A 17,031-nucleotide genomic window follows, 5' to 3' on the forward strand; every position below is an offset into this window, starting at 1 on the left:
CAGCTCCTTGCTTTGGTGGGGACACACAGGCATGAGGTGGAGTGTGGTGCAATGACACCCACAGGGTGCAGGTGGGCTTGAGGGTTGCCAAAAGTGAGGAAAAGCAGCAAAACTGAAATTAGCCAAGATAGTAGGAGGTTGCCCAGGAATCTTCTATGCATATCTGGTGGTTTGGACTGCAAGTCCCTTGCCCTTGTAGATGCTGAGATGCTCAGGTTGCCCAGAGGGGTGGCAGATGCCCCATCCCTGTAAACGTTCAAGGTCAGGTTGGACAGGTCTCTGAGCAACTTTATCTTGGTCCAGTAACAATGCACAGATTTTTGTGTTAGAGGAAATCCTTATTCTGTCATATGGCAAGGCATGTCAAAAATGAGAAACAGCAAAAGATTTGATGTTATTTTCTCTTTAACAGTTCTTTGATTCTATGACAAAGGTGAAAATGACCTCTAAGATCACCAAGTCCAACCACTAACCCTGCACCACCATATTCACCACTAAATCCCCAAGTGGTATTTTCCAAAATAACTGCTCACATAAAAAAAACCCAACAAAACACCACGACTTTTGATGCCACAGTATTGTGTAATCTTCAACTACAATTTGTGTTAAGTAGTTTATTGCAATTTAAGGTAGAGCTTGTAGTAGGATCTTGGTGTAAAGCAGGCCTGGTTTGCTTTAGCTCACACAGATGAAGGTGCAGAAGCCACTTTTCAAGGCCTTCCAGCCCCATGTTTTAGGGAAGTGTATTTCCAGTCACTGGATGGGAGGCTGTGGAGTGGGACGTGCTCAAGCAGGAGCTGGCAGGAGATATCTTTGCAGAGGTGTGGGAGACCACCCTTTCTATCTTCCAGCATGCTGTATTTGTAGGAAAACATCACTTTTCCTCCAGGCTCTGACAAGGTCTGGTGGAGGATGGCCATGCTTCCAGGCACAGCTGGGGTGCTCATCCAAAAGCACCCCCTTGGGCAATCTGGATGAATTCTTTGATACAGCCTACCCTCCGTTTCTGAGGGATTCTATTCTCTTTTTCAAAGTAACAGTTAAAACAGTTGGTAATGGCACTGTGTCTGTGGATGGATTTTCCTCAAGCTCCCCTAGATGACAATTTGCTGTAGGGTGTTTTGTACATTTTACCTTGTTCTTAATATTCACCTTATGCAATCCGTGAGTTATGAAGAACTACATAATACAGCAGTTATTATGCTGTTTTGAGGATTCAGAGCCAGGTAATGAAAAAGCTGAGAAACCTGCAACCATAAATTGTTAATCCATGCTCAGTATTATTTTAATATTTAAATATTAAAAAATTAAAGTTCACCGTATCATTTATATTAACTGTATCTTCTATGTCATGATTTGGTGCTCTTGTGTCTTCCTTCCAGCAGCAAGTCATTACACTTTATTGTCTAGGCTAGAAGGGAGTAATAAAATAAAATCTCCTTTTTCATAAATAACTGGATTGTATCATAAGACTATCAGCAGTGACTTGTTTTACGGCTAACCTTACTGAAAGTCACTGTTTCCAATGGTAGCATGAATTACAGCAGCACAAGAACAACGTGCCCTGAGGATGGGGAAAAAAATCATGGCATGTAAAAATGTTTCTTGGAATGAATTTATTGATGTTGTGTCATCCCTCAATGAAATAAAAATCATATCTATATGAAAAATCATTAAGCAAGGCATGGAAGTGATTGTGAAATCCAAATCTTGAGTATTGATACTGATTTGTTGTATGGTTGAGAGGGTTTGGAAAGTTAAAGAAAGATAGTTTATAGTGATGAACTTTATTACAGTCACAGCATTCTCTGAAATTTCCCTTGTGAACTGTAGCTGAATGAGAATTTATCACCTGACATAGATTTCCACCTGAAAAAAATCACTGGCATGTCACTTTTAGGGAGTTTTCTATGCTGAGAAGGCTTCTTCCAGGCTTTTGTTTCTGCATGTCAGCTTTCTGAACTGATAATTCCTGGAAATAGTGTCAGTAACTCCAGTGTCAACCTTCTTCCCTTTGAGTCTCCCGTTCAGTGCCCAACACCCAGGGCAGGGGTTGTGTCCCTGGATGAGCTCTGTGCTTTCTGGGGCTTCTCCCAAGGTCATGGTGAAAAGGAGACTTGAGGATCTGAACAGGACCCTGATCTCTTCCCACAGGTTTAGTATTCCCAGACTCCAACCCAGAGGCCTGGCTGCTGTAGGGATTTCTCTATGACACAGCACTGGCATGTGCATCTGGATGGGCACAGTCACTGCTCTCCCCAGTGAGTGTGAACCCTTCAGGTTAATTGCAAATGTTTTATGTGAACTCAGCTGTTCTCCTACGTGTATCTCCTCGGGTTCTGCAAATTACCTTTCTCTGATGGATTCCAACACGTTGTGCCACATCCAGGCTGACATTTTGATTATGTATTATTTGCATTGTCGAAGAAATTAACAGTTGAAGCAGCTGAAGCTTTTCAGGATATTTTTCCCCAAATAAATTGTATTTTGAGCGCCAGCCAGATTCTCCATATGGCTAAAATGTACTAGAACAGAAAGACAATTAGCATGGCTTAATAAACTTCATGCATGGTTTGCTATTGCAATATCAGAAAGAAAACAAATATAGCCACTAGTTCTCCTTGGAATAACTTTGTTAAATTACTGTCGTTTGAAATGAACTCTTTTATGGCTTATGGCTGATATAATTTGCATTGTGATAGGTAAAGCAGCGTTCTGTATGTTTAGTGCCTTTGGATGTGATGCAGGCCTGCTTGGGTATTGTATAAATTTTCTCCCCAGTGAGAGGGGAAAGATAATAAATTGAGTTTTGGTATGGAGCAGAAAGCAATGGATTTGGGGGACACTTGGGGCTCTATTCCAGACTGTACCATGCAGCACAACTTTTGCTGGTGGCTTTTTAACCTATTTTCAGTCTTTGCCAATTTGCTTTTCTTGGTTAAATGCTGTGTTTTGAGAGCCAGACCTTGCTGGGCACACAGACCAACTTTCCCCATGTCTTTCACCAAGTGGTGAGGTGTCCATAGGTACATTTGTGCTGATGCATTTAATCTGTCAGCAGAGGATACTGCTGAGCACACTGCTAATTGCTGCTGATTCAGCATCTGAGTTTGGTATGTGTAGCATGGGGGGGGAAGCAAGCCCAACGTGTCTGAATTGTGACTTAAATGAGCTCTGCACAGATAAATCTGGCAGTCAAACGCTCACAAAAGTTTGTGTTTGGGTTTTGGGCATGAATGATTTAGAGAAGACAACTGTGTGTGTGTATGAGATTTGCAGGGCTCAGGGTGTTATGCTGTATTGTGGCCATGAAGGTGTTGTGAGAATCAGGGATAAACTGTGCCCTTAGGACACCACTAGTTCCCTGCACATGGCCTGCCCATGGTGACAGTGTTCAGATCACCCTGTGGTAGGAAAACCTGCTCTGCTTACCACAGGTGTCTTCTTGGATGCTTCTAGGTGTGGGGTTACACAGAAGGATCTTCTAGTCTCACCACAGAGATGCTGGTGCTGGATCTCATGCTCCCAAACCTCTGTTCAGCATTTGGCACTGAAGGAGGATGAGCCTGGGCTTGTTTCCCCTCAAGGAATGGCAGATATCTCCTTGCTACTGATGCAGTTTGTCTCCCATGTTTTCATGAATGAGAGTGCCTGTGAAAAACATTTTATTTACAGACCACTAGTTTGGAAGCACTTGATGTTTTAATTAACTTTGGGGGGTTATGGTCAGAATGGTTCACACAGCTATTCCATAGCCTGATTGGAATCTCTCTGGATTCAGAACGCATCCACCCTAATGCCTTCGGAACACATGAGTGAGTTTGGATTACCAATGTGCACAGGATGAATGTTTCTATTACCCCATCATCATTATCATCACCATTTTACTCCTTGCTAGCAGAGTTGACAGTGAGGCTGTAATTAGTATTGATTGTGCAAGGTGGCAGGAGTAATGGGGAAGGTGTTACAAGAGAGGGGCAGGCTGTGATTCCCTCACACTAGTACTGCTGGCAGCCTGTGGGTGCAGTACTATTTAGAGAAGGGGGAAATGCTGCTAGAAAGCAATCTTCCCTGGGAACACTGTTTTCTAGCACTCTGGGCTTAGGAGGTCACAGTTCAGCTCTGGCAGTATGTGAGTCTCTGGGCTGCCACCCATGCCATGGGCTTAGGAGTATTTCTCTGCTGATTTCTGTTCCATAAAGAAAAATACTGCAGGTAGGAAAAAACTTCAGTAACTACCACAAGTATGTAAGGTTTCTTATCTCACCTTAGTGAATGCCTCTCTCAGACTGCTTTTCTTGGGTAGGAGATCCACACCATTTCCATGCTGTGCCTGCTCATATCACCCTGTGACATATCTTGTAGTTTTTTTCCTGTAACCTTTGTATTCCGCTGTTTCACGATGCATTTGGTGGATTCACTCCTGTTGATTTAGAGAAGTAACAATTTCAAAATATTTTCTTTTCCTGTAGCGCACTGCAGCAAGCTGGCACCCCAGGTCTGCAGTCTGTGCTTAACTGCTTGCAGCTGACACCAGGCTCTTGAAAATACTGCTTTGGCACAAAAAAAGAGATGTTTGCCACATGGAAAAACCTGTAGAGAGAGTACAGTGCTCTGAAGCTCTGTCTCTGGGGCCTCAGCCTCAGTGAGTCATTCAGGGATGCCAGTCAGGGTGTGGGGGAATCCCTCTGGCTTCATGCAAAAGCAAAGAGGAAGTGGAGCTGTGGGTAGGAGATACCCAGCCAGTAAAGCTCGTGAAGGTCCTTGCGGTAATGCTGGGGGGAAATCTGCCTTCACTGCCTTGTCATCGCTCTGCAGGAGCTGCACATGGAATTGGTGCTGGTACAAACTGGAGCAAAGCGTGGTCGAGTGTGTGTCGGCTGCCTCTGCGAGCCACAAACCTGCTCAGTTGAGAATAGCTGAGATGAATGGCATGTCTGAACACAGCACATAAATAATTGTATGGGTAGCTTAGTGCTCCCATGCCAGTGTGTATAAATATTCATATTATTCCATGAATCTGTCATTATGTGCAAGTGCTTCATCTTTCCAACTTTACTCCTGCCAAAAGTCCTCACTCATGGAAACACTCTCACTGGAGGCAATCAGATGATTGATGTGAGTAAAGGGCTGGGGGAGCTCTTCTAACAGCCTGATTTACAGCAGTATTTCATTCCTAATTTCTGCACACTGGGAAACAAAACCCAAACACAAACTCAGCTGTTTTTGAGAGACTTTCTCACTGTAGGGTTCTTAACTTCATGAGGACTGAATGAAACTACAGAGCTTTTCCCCAGCTGCTAATCGTCTGTGTCTGCTCATTATTATCAGCAACGTTAGTGAAGTAATTTCAGGGGCTGAATCCTGTCTCCTGAGCTGCTGCTTTCCACAGTCTCAGCCAGGCTTCTGGCATGGATCATAGCCCACAGGAGTGGCTCCCTTGTTATGGGTTGTTGCAGTTAGTGCAGGGTGAAATAGCTGGGAAGTGATGGAAGAGCGAAGCGTGCTCTGAACTCTGATACCTCTGGAGCATATATTCAAAAATACTAAAGTTTCCCTTACTGAGGTTTTAGTGTGGCTGTATCTCCTGTACTAAGTTCCTAATGCTCTCTGCATTAAACTGGATGGTGTTACCCACCATGGCAGGTTCAGGGAGCCTTGATACTTACAGCAAGCTATCTGGGGGAAAATGAACAGCAGAAAAGGGGCATCAACTCCAACAAAATTATCATTTCCATAATAAATCTTCATATGAAAGATGAATATTACTTAATTTAATTTTGCCCTTTTGGAGTGCTGATTCCTGCTTTAATCAACCAGCCATGGATGGTAACTAGTAAGGTTGATTTAAGTTGTTTTTAACAAGAGGAGAAGTGTTAACTATGACAAGCCCAAGTTTCCCTGAGAAATGCCAGTTAGATTCCCACCATTGTGGGAATGATACCAACTGGTAGTTTCCACACGATTCTTCTCCCTCCCCAAGACTTTTTTTCAGCAGTTATTAGCAGTGCTGAAACAGAACAAGTTGTGTCAGCCCTTGCTTGAGATGCAAGAGCTCTCAGACTCTTAGGAGGCTGTGGAAGAAAGAAACTGCCTGTGTGAAAGATGTTTGGAGGGAGATGAACCTCCTGTTTGTGCTTCTAGAGAAAAGCTGAGACCTTTATTTCCAGAGCTGGGGGGGAAGAGTCCTGGGGCACTGGTCATCTGTTCCATGGGTTGTGGTGGAACTGTTTTGCCCCTGCTCTGTGACAAGGCAGTTGTATTTTTGGCTTTCTGGGCGTGCTTCAGAAATGTTGGTTGATTTTTGTAACCCTTTTCTGGATGTGTTCAGCTAAGTCCTGCCTTGTCTTTCTGGGATGTGGAGGAGAAACTACTCAATCCAATCAGTCTTTTGTCTTCCCTTTGTAGGACCTGAACCCAGTCAAAGAAAAAGTTTGAGGGAGCACCTTGTGATTGGGAATATCAGATGAGGCTACATGGTGACCCCTCTAGGATCCACAGGCAACACATGAGCTGGCCAGGGCACCAGGCTGGCAGCCCTTCTTGGAGAACGTGTACCAGGAGTAGGAGAGGGCAGAGAAGGAAGCAAATGCAGCCTAGAGGAGGCACAACCAAGCTTACAGGGCAGGTGGGAGAACCAGCTCCTGGTGTCCTCTCTTTACACCCAGCATGACAAGGCAGGGAATCCAGAGGGAGAGCACAAGTAAACTTAACAAAACCAAAAATAATCTCACGTTTATATATCCAGCAAATTGTAATAGCTGTAATCCTTAAACATGTATTTAATTGAATGGCATGTAAGATTTCATCTTTATTGTTTACTGGGCAAGCAGGACAGACAGTGCTTATGCTGCAGCTTTGTTTCAGTGCATTTTTTTTTTTATTTTGGAAAACAACCAAATGTACTGGACTGCAAGATGGACTATTTGCTTGCAAAATGTCTTTTTGCTATCAAAACTGATTCCAATCGTGAACACAGTCGCCCACCACTATTGACAAACTTGTTTTCATTTCCATATTCTTCTACATATTCTCTTCTTCAAGAACTTTGAAACAGCAGAGGTGGATGGTGCCTACAGCTTCTGCTCAGTTCAGAACTGAAGAGAAAGGCTTTGCATTTTCCAGCAAGTGGCTTCTCTTGGTGTGGCTGACAGACACAGAGGCTCTGGGTGATGCTGTTCCCCAGATCCATCCATGCCTAGTGAAGGGACAAGGACCAGACTTTTTGCTCTTTTGTCTTATTGCCTCCTGCTGGCATCAGTGCTTGAGATGGCATCTGTCTGCCACCCTGGGTATGGCATTTTGGACAGAACCTTGTCCTGCCACATTCCAAATTACAGCATCGGAGCATGAGCGGGTGTTGTTGCCTATCAGCTGAGGTGCAGCAGCTGACTGTCTGTGTGCTCCTAACTGGCTGAAAATACCCTCTCTGCTGAGTTTGTGTAAACCTTGAGTTGCAAAGAGAGACACTGCAATAAGTACAGGCTGATACTAGAGAGAGAAGGGATCAGTGCTTTCCCATATGGCTTTCATGGTCACATGCCTCATCTGTACTGTTTCTACGCCTTCTCATGCTTAAATCCTGGTGTTGAGTGTAGAAGAGCGTGGATCAAAATGAACACAAACGCTGGTGCCAATTAAAACTCCCATTGGAGAAAAAGTGTTGGCAGTTTTCCCAAAAGTATCCTTTTCTCTGTTTTCATGGTTGTGTAGGGCTGCTAATTTCCCCATGATGAGTCACTGGAAGCATTTATAGAGGTGTAAGAGGGATTTCATGCTCTAAATATAGTCTCAAGTCAGCCCACATGGAGCAACCACAGGAGCTGGCTGCTGAACTAGTAAATACAACTCAGTGCTGGTCCCAGCTCCTCCTGACTGATGGGGTTTTGCAGGAAAGGAACAGTGAGTTACAGAGCAGGAAAAGAATCAGCATGTGTAGGCTGGGGCCACAGGCCTGAGATCACAACATGGTGAGATAAATCACAAGATGCAGATGAATGTGGGTGACAATGGGAGCCCTTTTTTGATAGCCTGTTCTCAGCTCCTCTTTCAAGCAGTAGTCAGGTTGCAGCTGTCCCCATCTTTCCTGGCACTAGCTGTTGCCTTCTGTAGTTTAGTTTAAAGGAAGGAATATGGTGGTTTCTCACCAGTTAAGTCAATACTTGCTTGGATCTCAGCTTTGGCAATCCAAATTTTTTCCTAAGTGTTTTATTTGCAATGATTCCAAAGCTGGGTGGGTAAAGATCTCTTAAGTCTTTCTGTGTTTGAATAAACCTAGTGGAAAGTTTTGAAGGCTGATGTACTCCTGGTTTTAGGTCACTTAAAGGAAAATCCATCAGAAAGAATCAGACAAACCTCTGCCTTCCAGTGGTAAGAATTACCTGAGACTTATTTCTGCTCTAGTTGTTAATTACTAAAAATTTAATGTGAAATTAGATGCTGCAAGAAATGTTGATTTCTTGCTATACATTTTGAAAACGTGATGTATGTGAAACTGTCAGTAAACCATGAAAGGAAATCATCTGCTTATTTGACATTTGACCTACATTTTACCTGATGGGAGGAATCCTCTACAGGTCATAAACTATAACCTAAATTCATGATAAAGCCAGAGTAATGACCTGTGTGTACAGGTGTTGTGGTTTAATCCCAGCTGGCAACTTGGGGTCAGTTGGGGTCAGCTGTCCTGGCTGTGTTCCCCCAACCCCATGTGCACCCCCAGCCTCTTGCTGGTGGGGTGAGGAGCCAAAAAGGCCTTGTCTCTGTGTAAGTGCTTCTCAGGAACAGTACTCAACACAAATCCCAAACACAGCCCCAGACTAGTTACTATGAAGATAATGGACTCTACCCCAGCCTAAACCAGCACAACAGGACTACAGATGATCTGAAAATTTTTATTGTATTAGCTCTAATGGACTTTTCAAAGTTACCTTGAACATAGCGTAGGAAAAAGATTGCCTGCATGCTTTATACTATCTGAAATCTATATGATGACTTTAGAATTCATTTAGGCAGAACTGGCTGTAAAAGGAGCTAGAAATATTTCAGAGTTTAGACAGACCCTAAAAGTCAATTTATAGGAAGGCTTCTCAAAGCAGAAATTATCTACTTGGGAACAACCCCAATAAATGCACAAAACTGCTTTGCCAATACGAAAAATGAAACTGTATATTAAACGAGTACTTTACTCTTCATTAATTCTGCTGTACTTTCATCCCTTCCCTGTGACTGTTCCTCCCAGGCCAGGGCTGGGCAGAGGCAGCTCCTCTCCCTACACCTGCATAACTGAGCTCACTCTCCCACTGGGGTGGGTGTCGCTGTGATCACGTTAGTGTGTGAGCCAGAACAGACAATTACAGAGGTATTTGCACACATCATCTCCCTCCACAGCATTTTTGCTATGCAGACACTGGAGGGAGGGTGTCTTGAGCTACTTAGTGAAGTAAATGACGTGGGGGACAAAGCTAAACAACTCCTGCTTTTTCCTGTTCTCCTGGCCCCTGGTGGTGTTAGCTGTGAGGTGTGACAGCTTTGGGGGTACTTACTTTGGTTTTCTCAATCAGTTTGCTTATTTTGGGCTAATTAACCACATCCCTCTCGGTGTGTTTCCAAAGAGGTTATCTTCAGACTGCTCTTTGTTTGCCTACAAGGTCTCTGGGCTCCTGTGTCATGACAAGTGTGTGATGGGTGTCCTCATCTGTTCGGGGTGCAGGATGTGCTACCAGGGCACTTTCCTGCTGCCAAGTACATCTGCTGGCAGTAAGCCTGGAGGGTGGCTCTGCTGATAACATTGTGGTGTCCATCAAGCTAACATGAATTAGAAAGTTCATTTTGTAAGATTTTATCAATGCTCTTTGGCAAAGTGTTTGGCCAAGGCTAGCACATTTGTTTTTTTTTCTGTGAGCAGATAAGACCCCTTTGATGCTGAAAGATCCTGAGCTCTGGTAAGAACAACACTTGCTTGGTTTTCACTGACCCACTGGGATGTGGCTTTCTCTAGCCCCAAGGCCTGAGCCTGCTCCCTGTCTGCAAAGCAAATGAAATGAAGGATTCATTAATGTATTTATGTTCAAATGAAGTAAAACAGCTCAAATGGGAGAGCCCAGCAAGCAGCAAATATAGGGGGCCAAGGGATGCTCCACCCCAATGGTGTATTGTGCTCACACAGGTTAGTGCCAGGAGGAAAAACTTGGTATTGGACTTGTATCCTGGGAGGCTTTGAGCCTCTGGACTTGCAGCATCTCAGCTGGAATAATGTGTTTGAGCCTAATGCTGTGTTTTAATTACTACTTTGAGGGTAACACCTGTGTCTTGGCTGGACAAAAGGTAAAGGAAGGTAAAGCATTTTGTTTATTTTTCAGGCAGTCTAGTGCTGTCACAAAGACAGTGATGGAAACGTGGGCTGGGATGCAGGGGTAAGTCACTGGGGTATCTGTTCCAGCAGTGAGGGCAGCCAATGTCAGCTGAAACTAATGTCAAAACTCAAAGTGGGGATGCTGCAGAGTCCTTTTTCCACTGCCTGAGCTGCTCATTCCTGCCCTGTAACCCTTGGTCTCCCCTGGCACTGGCAGGGGTGTTATGAGGCTATGCAGGGGGCAGGACTTGGTTAGAAGTCTACATCAACCTGCAATAAAAAACCAATTTTGGTCTAAACCAGTCCTCCAGTGTTGCTTTTCCGAGTGCAGGAGGGAAGGGCAAGAGCAGAGAGGAACCAGCTCTTTGCTTTAAGTGATGCTTTCTGTTAGCTTAAGGCACTCATGAAATTACAGTGTAGGCAAACACGTGTGGCTGTGTGTGGGAGCTGCCCTGCCTGCTGCCAGCACAGGACACGGAACAAGGAAATTTGCAAGAAATGTCGTCTTTGAGAAGATTAATGAGGCCTGTGGCAGCCTTGGTGGGTGTGCCTCTCGTGCTCCAGTGCGTGCAAGGGCGGAAAATGCAACCTTTGATCCAGCACTAATGGATTCACTGGTTGTGTGTGAAATGTCCAAGCGCCCCACTCGCTCGTGCCGTGGGCACACGGCAGCACGTGGCTGCTGGAGGGCTCGAGGGCTGACCCTGCCTGTAACTGCAGAGGGGGACCAGGGAGAGCTGTGGTGACACTTGGTGTTTGTGGCTGGAAACACAAGAAAAAAAAAAAGAGGAAATGCATCTCTCTAATTACATATGTTTATTGTCTACAAAAACGAACACAGTTTTTAACGTCACACTTGCATGTTAAACTGGCTACTTGTATTTCTACGGGTTGTGGTTTTATTTTAAGGGCAATTTAGAGCAAGAGAAAGGAAGGGTTAAATCCCTTGACTTCAAGAAAACTGACAGGGAACATGCTTTTGTTTTAGCACATCCTGACAGCTGTTTAGTTGGGTTTTCTACGTATGGTTTGGGAAGTATGATGGGAGCCCAGATCATAAATGCATAGGTCACAGAGTTACCATCCTTCCACGAGAGGACTCTCTTCCCACCCTCAGAGTGCTTTGCTATGTTCCACAAATGCTGTGTTAGGCACCAGTTTGCTCTAAGTATGGAATAACTTGTTACTTTCTGGGAAATCAAGGAGCTGTTCTGCTGCTGTGAAAGCACGTGGCCTGGCTGTGTGCAGTAGCAGGGGGCAGCACTCAGGAGCATGGAAGATCCATGCAAGTCCTTCCAAACAGATTCTTCCCTTTTATCATCCTGGTCTTGTGTGCTGTGGCTCCAGAAGGCCCATGCACATTGCCCCAGTCCACCCAGGCAGCATCACTGCATCCAGCAAAAGTGGGGACTGAGTTTCCTGGGAGTGCCAAGCTAGTATATCCAGCTGCCAAAAAGTGTTGGCATCTGGCAGACCAGGTCTGGGACCCCAAGTTGACTTGGGTGCCATCCAGGCACCTACCTGCTTTCGAGTATCAGAGCAATATTTCACTAAGTAGATAGCTCTTCAAATTGGATTGGTTGAGCAGTAGGTCCCTGGTTCTTGGAAGCTTCTTGGTGGAGGAGAGAAGTCCTGAGCTCCTGGCTTGGCTCTCTGTGGGGTCTATGGAAGTAGCTAGAACTTTTTGAATGGTGGCCCTTCCTTTTGGGTGCAGTGTGTCACAGGGCTGGGACCTGGCTCCCCTTGGTGGTACAACAGCTGTGCACAAATGGTCTGTCATCAATGGCAGCAGCATCTCTGGGGTTTGGTGGGCAGTGGGAAAGGATGGACCCCTCCCCGGGGTGAGGGACTGCAACCCTCACCTGCCACCTACGGACAATGGCCTCAGCAAGGCAGGGCCTGGATAAGGAGCATGAAATATGGGTGATAAACTGTCAGTTGTCATCATTCAATGCAGAGTTAAAAATGTGGAGAGGCTGCTCCGTCGTCTTTCCTGCCAGAAGAAAAGTTTCACTGTCTTTCTTTAATTCACCATATTTAGTGGTGAATTAAAAATGGAAATGGAAAGAATTTGCTGAGGCTCTCAAGAAGACGAATGATTGTGTCATGTGTTACCTCTCCTCTTTCAGCCATGCTCTTCCTGTTCTTTCTACTTGAGTGAGGTGTGTAAGGAAATCCCATGGCTGGAGAGGAGACCTCAGGTGTGTTGTCAGGGTGTGCTGACCCTGGGCAGGTGGCACAAATTTGGGCTTTCATATGTGCAACTGTGGGGTTGCTTCCTTTCTGTTTTTTAATCTGGGTAATTTTCCCAGCTCTCTGTTCTCGGTATACAAAGATATTTTTGGAATTAAGCTCATGAAATGTTTTTTCCTTCGTGATTGATAGATAAATATCACAAGCTTCCGAGCAAATAAATTCCCCCCTCCTGCTTTCCCTGCTCAGCAGTCACCCAGAGGACTCATGCTGCTGCATTAATCTGTATGCAAGCAATCAGGTTCGTAATCTGTGCCAATAAAGGGATTTATGGTCTCACAGAGCACAGAGGCTACATTCAATCTTGCTGACAGCACTAGGGTATGCCCCATTTAGTTGTCGGAAGACAGCAGGGTGTTATTTCCTTGCTGACTTTAAAGTGATTTCTGTGACCTGAAGGACACGAGTGTGAGGAAGACTGAGGACTTTTAAAGCCCGTTTGTGCAGAATCTATTTTGGAGTGCAGAAAGAGTCTCTAACACCTGCATGAAACAAATAACAACAGTCTTTATTTCCACTAACCTAATCTTAAGTTATGATCTGATGCCTGCACTTGCTGTGCTCTGATGGGGGCCATAGGAATGCTGGTAGGATCTGAGGTTCCTTTAGGCCCTGCAGTGTTTGCTGCTGAGTTGATTCTCCAAGGAGCCCACACCCCATTTACATATGACAGATGGGCAAGAAGCTTCTCTACACGCCATGGCCAAAGATGTGGTCTCTGCTTTTTTGGCTACCCTGGAAATATAATTTTACCTGGAGTACAAGCTGGGGCAGAAACTATTCTATTTCTCTGTGCTTGCTAAGCTGGTATTTAGGCTGTTGCAATTTTGCCTATAGCTATTTCGGGTTCTTTATTAGATCTGGGGTGTGACTTTCAGCTCTATTAAAGCATTGACTTAAGCATTGATTGCTGTGATTGTTACACGAAGGCCAAGTTAGGCTGGCTTATTACTTGGAACAAACTGGAAAGTCTCTCTATGCCCTCTGACAGATCCCAGGGTAAACTGTAGGATGAACACGATTGCTGAGATGTCCCAGGTCAGTGGAGTCAGGAGGACCACCTACCTAATGTGTGTGTCACTGGGGGCAACTTCCATCAGTAGTGGACATAGTATAGTGTGGAGTGATGTTGTGTCTTGCAAACATAAATTTAATCTAAATGACATTTAAGTGACATTTAAATGAAAATGGTTCAGTACTTTTAAGAGATTGAAGGTGTCAGAATGCTCTTGGAGTGACCAAACTGGCTAGAAAGGGGGGAAAGGCTGTGTCTAAGAAGCACAAGTCAAAGAAAAGACAGGAGATGGTGTTTTTTCAAAGCTATTTTCCTGTCAGCAGCTGGAGTGTGGGAGTCCAGCCTCATGGGAGATTCCTGTAGAGATCTGTTGTTCCATGTGAGTTCACCTGTAACCACTTTATCCGACTCATAAATCCTAACACCCCCTCACACTCCATTCTGAAGTACCTGCTCCACAGATTCCTTGGTGTGACAACATGACCAAACTGAGCAACAAGAATAAAAATCTCTACAACTTCCTTGACGTCATCCTTCCGTGCTGCGTCCATGCAGGACGTGGCTCTTGTGAGCTTTGCCACCTGCTTCAGCACACAGTCACTCCTTTCTCAGTTTGACCTTTTCATTAAAACTACCAGGAAGCCCCAAGTTTCTGTCTGGGATTGAGCCCTTCCATGTCTGTAAGCAGTTTAAGAAAAATGAAATGCAAAGGTTAGCAGGAGGCTTGCGGAGACTTTGCTAAACAGGTGGCCATGTCATGGTCTCTTATTAAATAAACAGAACAAGTCTGGAAATCATCCAAGAGACAAAGAGGTGTTGACATTCTCATTTTCATTGCTGCATTTAAAATTTTAACTGTTTCTTACCACTGTAAAATATGATTGTGAGCTTTTTGAGCATCAGTGACAGCACAGTGTTTTCAAGCAGGCTTTCTGTTTCAGCACCTCTCGGGGATGAGTGCTCCTCCAGACCTGTGCCTTCCATGTAGGAAACAGCAGAGGGAAGAGATTCCCATGCAGTATTAATTCAAGAATAGGAATGAAAGTCCCTCAAGACATCTGGCAAAGCCAAGGAACTCGAAGTAGTTGAGAGGTATGAAAGGGGAACTTGCCAGTACGGGCAGTATATAAACCCAGAGCAGACAGAGTACCTGGGACAATGGCTTTATCATTGAGTGGGGTGAGGTGTCTATTGAAAATAAAATGCACAATTCCAGAGAAGCAGAGGCGTTGCTAATGGCCCAAAGCTAAGGCAATGATTAACACAGCATTAATTTTATTTGCATTTTACTCTATTCTTTTAAAGCCTTATGGGGAAGAAAAACTTATGGGGTCAGAAAGAGGCACAGTTTTCCAGTACCATGCCCAGGCAAATAGATGCATAAATCCCATTAGCAGTAATGGAAATCAGTTGTCTAACCCAAGTAATTGAAATTGTGTGCTGAATTTGCTTTCTTCCACAGTAGTGGCTCTGACTCCTGCCTCTTTGGTTTTTGTTGGTAAATAAAACAGGCTTTGTTTCTATCAGGACCATGCATAAAGAAAATGTCATCTTCCAGATCTGAAGGTAGTGCAAGAGCTGCAGAATCATCAGGACTTCTTGGCAAAGACTAGTTGCCAGATGAAAGTGGGGACAGAGGGATACTACCATAAGGGATGTGCTAGGCTGTGTCTGGACAGATATGTGTGGAGTATCAATTGGTGTCCAAGAGATTGTACTTGCATGGCTCATCTTTGTTCCCTGCTGAGGCAGGATTATATGATTCCCTGTGTTTTCTAAAAAAAGCACCACTGTACTGTCCTGCTGGGATCAAGGATGTGAGCCTCCAAGCTAGGTGTAGAATTGCTCCAGGCCAGGAATTGCTACTTTTTAAAAATTTTAACTAGATTTAACAAGTCACATTCTTTTGGTAAAACTAGTTCTTCCTTGAGGGCTACTTGAATTTACTCTCAGCTTCCAGTGGGATTTTAGCGTGGGCAAGACAAGGAAAGGAGGACAGGAGTGAGTTATCATCAGAGCCCTTACTGGCCCCAGGTGTTTTCCCCCGGTAAAACTGTGTGCCTCTAAAGCTTGGATGTGCTCTTGACAGGTCAGGTCTTGCAATCTGCATGGTGCCTCCTCCTGAGGATATGAGACAGCTCTGCAGGCAGCCACTGCCTTGTCCTGCCTGTCGCCTTTGGGATGTGGACACGTTTGTGTGTGAGCAACAGGACTGACCTGGGCTCCAAAACCTCCTGGACAGATGAGCTCCTGTGCTGTGTAAAGACTCCTGGTTGGTTCTGGGTGCTTCTGGATGGCTCCACACAAAGCAGCTGTGGGGAGAATCCAGCACAGCATCTAATTAACAGAGGAGTCTCCCAGCAGGTGACAGGCTCTGAGGGCCATTGAGTCATGTGATTTTGCTCAGTAGTTTGTATCTGCACATCCTGGGGTACAAGGAGGAAGAAGCCTTTTCAGGAAAGATGTGGTTAGCTGAAACATGAGAGTCGGTCAAATACGTGTTGTTGATGTTCCAGCACTGGGCAATTCTGATTTGCCCCAACTTCTGCTGGATAACCAAATCCTTAATGAGGTGGGGTTTTTTTTAGAAAGCTGTGTTCCTCACACACAAGCGTGTCCACATCCCAAATGTGACAGGTAGGACAAGGCAGAGTGGCTTCCTGCAGTGTCATGCAGCTTTGGCAGTCAGGAGGCATGTTCAGTTCTGTCCATCAGCCCTTTTGCAAATGAGAAGCAGCAGTGTTGGTTAGGACAGGATTATTATTCCTGCTGTGTTAACACTCACACGAGTAGCAAATACATTCATAGTGGATTGAGAAATTACTGTGAAAGTTGCAATTCAGACGTTTGGGTATGGTCAGGAAATTGTTTATCAATTTTTTTTCTAGTTTATAAACCTGGAAATGAGATTCTATGGAAGTTCCTTCATTGGCAGCACAGCTGGGAGAGACTGATGAGTGTCCGTTGCTCTGCAGAAGGATTGGATCAGGTACCAAGTTATGTAGGCATGATATCTTCATTTTAGATCTAATAGGAAATTCATTTTTTGGCCTGGAGCTCACAGGCCTAATGAGCCTACTGCTACCTGCCAGCTGGTGGTATCTGTTTCTGTGTAAATCTCCTTTTCACTGGGAAATCAAGAGTGACTTGCCTGAATTCAACTCACAGTGTTAGTGGGTTTATGATTTTACAACTGCTTCTTGTGATTTATCAGTTAATGGTCTTTCAATTCACTTTGATCTACACTGATGTATCTATACTAATCTTAAACCATAATGTCATGCAACTCAAGGAGTCATAAAGTCGTTCACTTAAGTGAAGAAGATGGTGAACTAACATGGTGATCTTTATCAGCCATAGCTGGCGGTTTTGCAACAGAGTTATCTGGATGGGACATTCAGTTGTGTTA

General features: G+C 44.6%; 2 protein-coding genes and 1 long non-coding RNA gene across 3 annotated transcripts in view; 2 read left to right on the forward strand and 1 right to left on the reverse strand.

Moving 5' to 3' along the window:
• GPR50 (G protein-coupled receptor 50) overlaps positions 1 to 17,031 on the forward strand; it is a 148,791-nt gene that overhangs the window by 71,966 nt on the left and 59,794 nt on the right. The window lies entirely within an intron of this gene.
• Positions 1 to 17,031, reverse strand: part of RNF128 (ring finger protein 128) — a 316,984-nt gene that overhangs the window by 51,146 nt on the left and 248,807 nt on the right. The window lies entirely within an intron of this gene.
• Positions 8,142 to 17,031, forward strand: part of LOC127471128 (uncharacterized) — a 60,820-nt gene continuing 51,930 nt past the window's right edge. Inside the window, exon 1 of the long non-coding RNA XR_007904575.1 lies at positions 8,142 to 8,370. This is a non-coding gene — a long non-coding RNA (uncharacterized LOC127471128). The remainder of the gene's footprint in view (positions 8,371 to 17,031) is intronic.

This window comes from Manacus candei, unplaced genomic scaffold (genome assembly GCF_025592945.1).
Source record: "Manacus candei isolate 608988 ecotype Guabito, Panama unplaced genomic scaffold, ASM2559294v1 h1tg000003l, whole genome shotgun sequence".
Lineage (NCBI taxonomy): Eukaryota > Metazoa > Chordata > Aves > Passeriformes > Pipridae > Manacus > Manacus candei.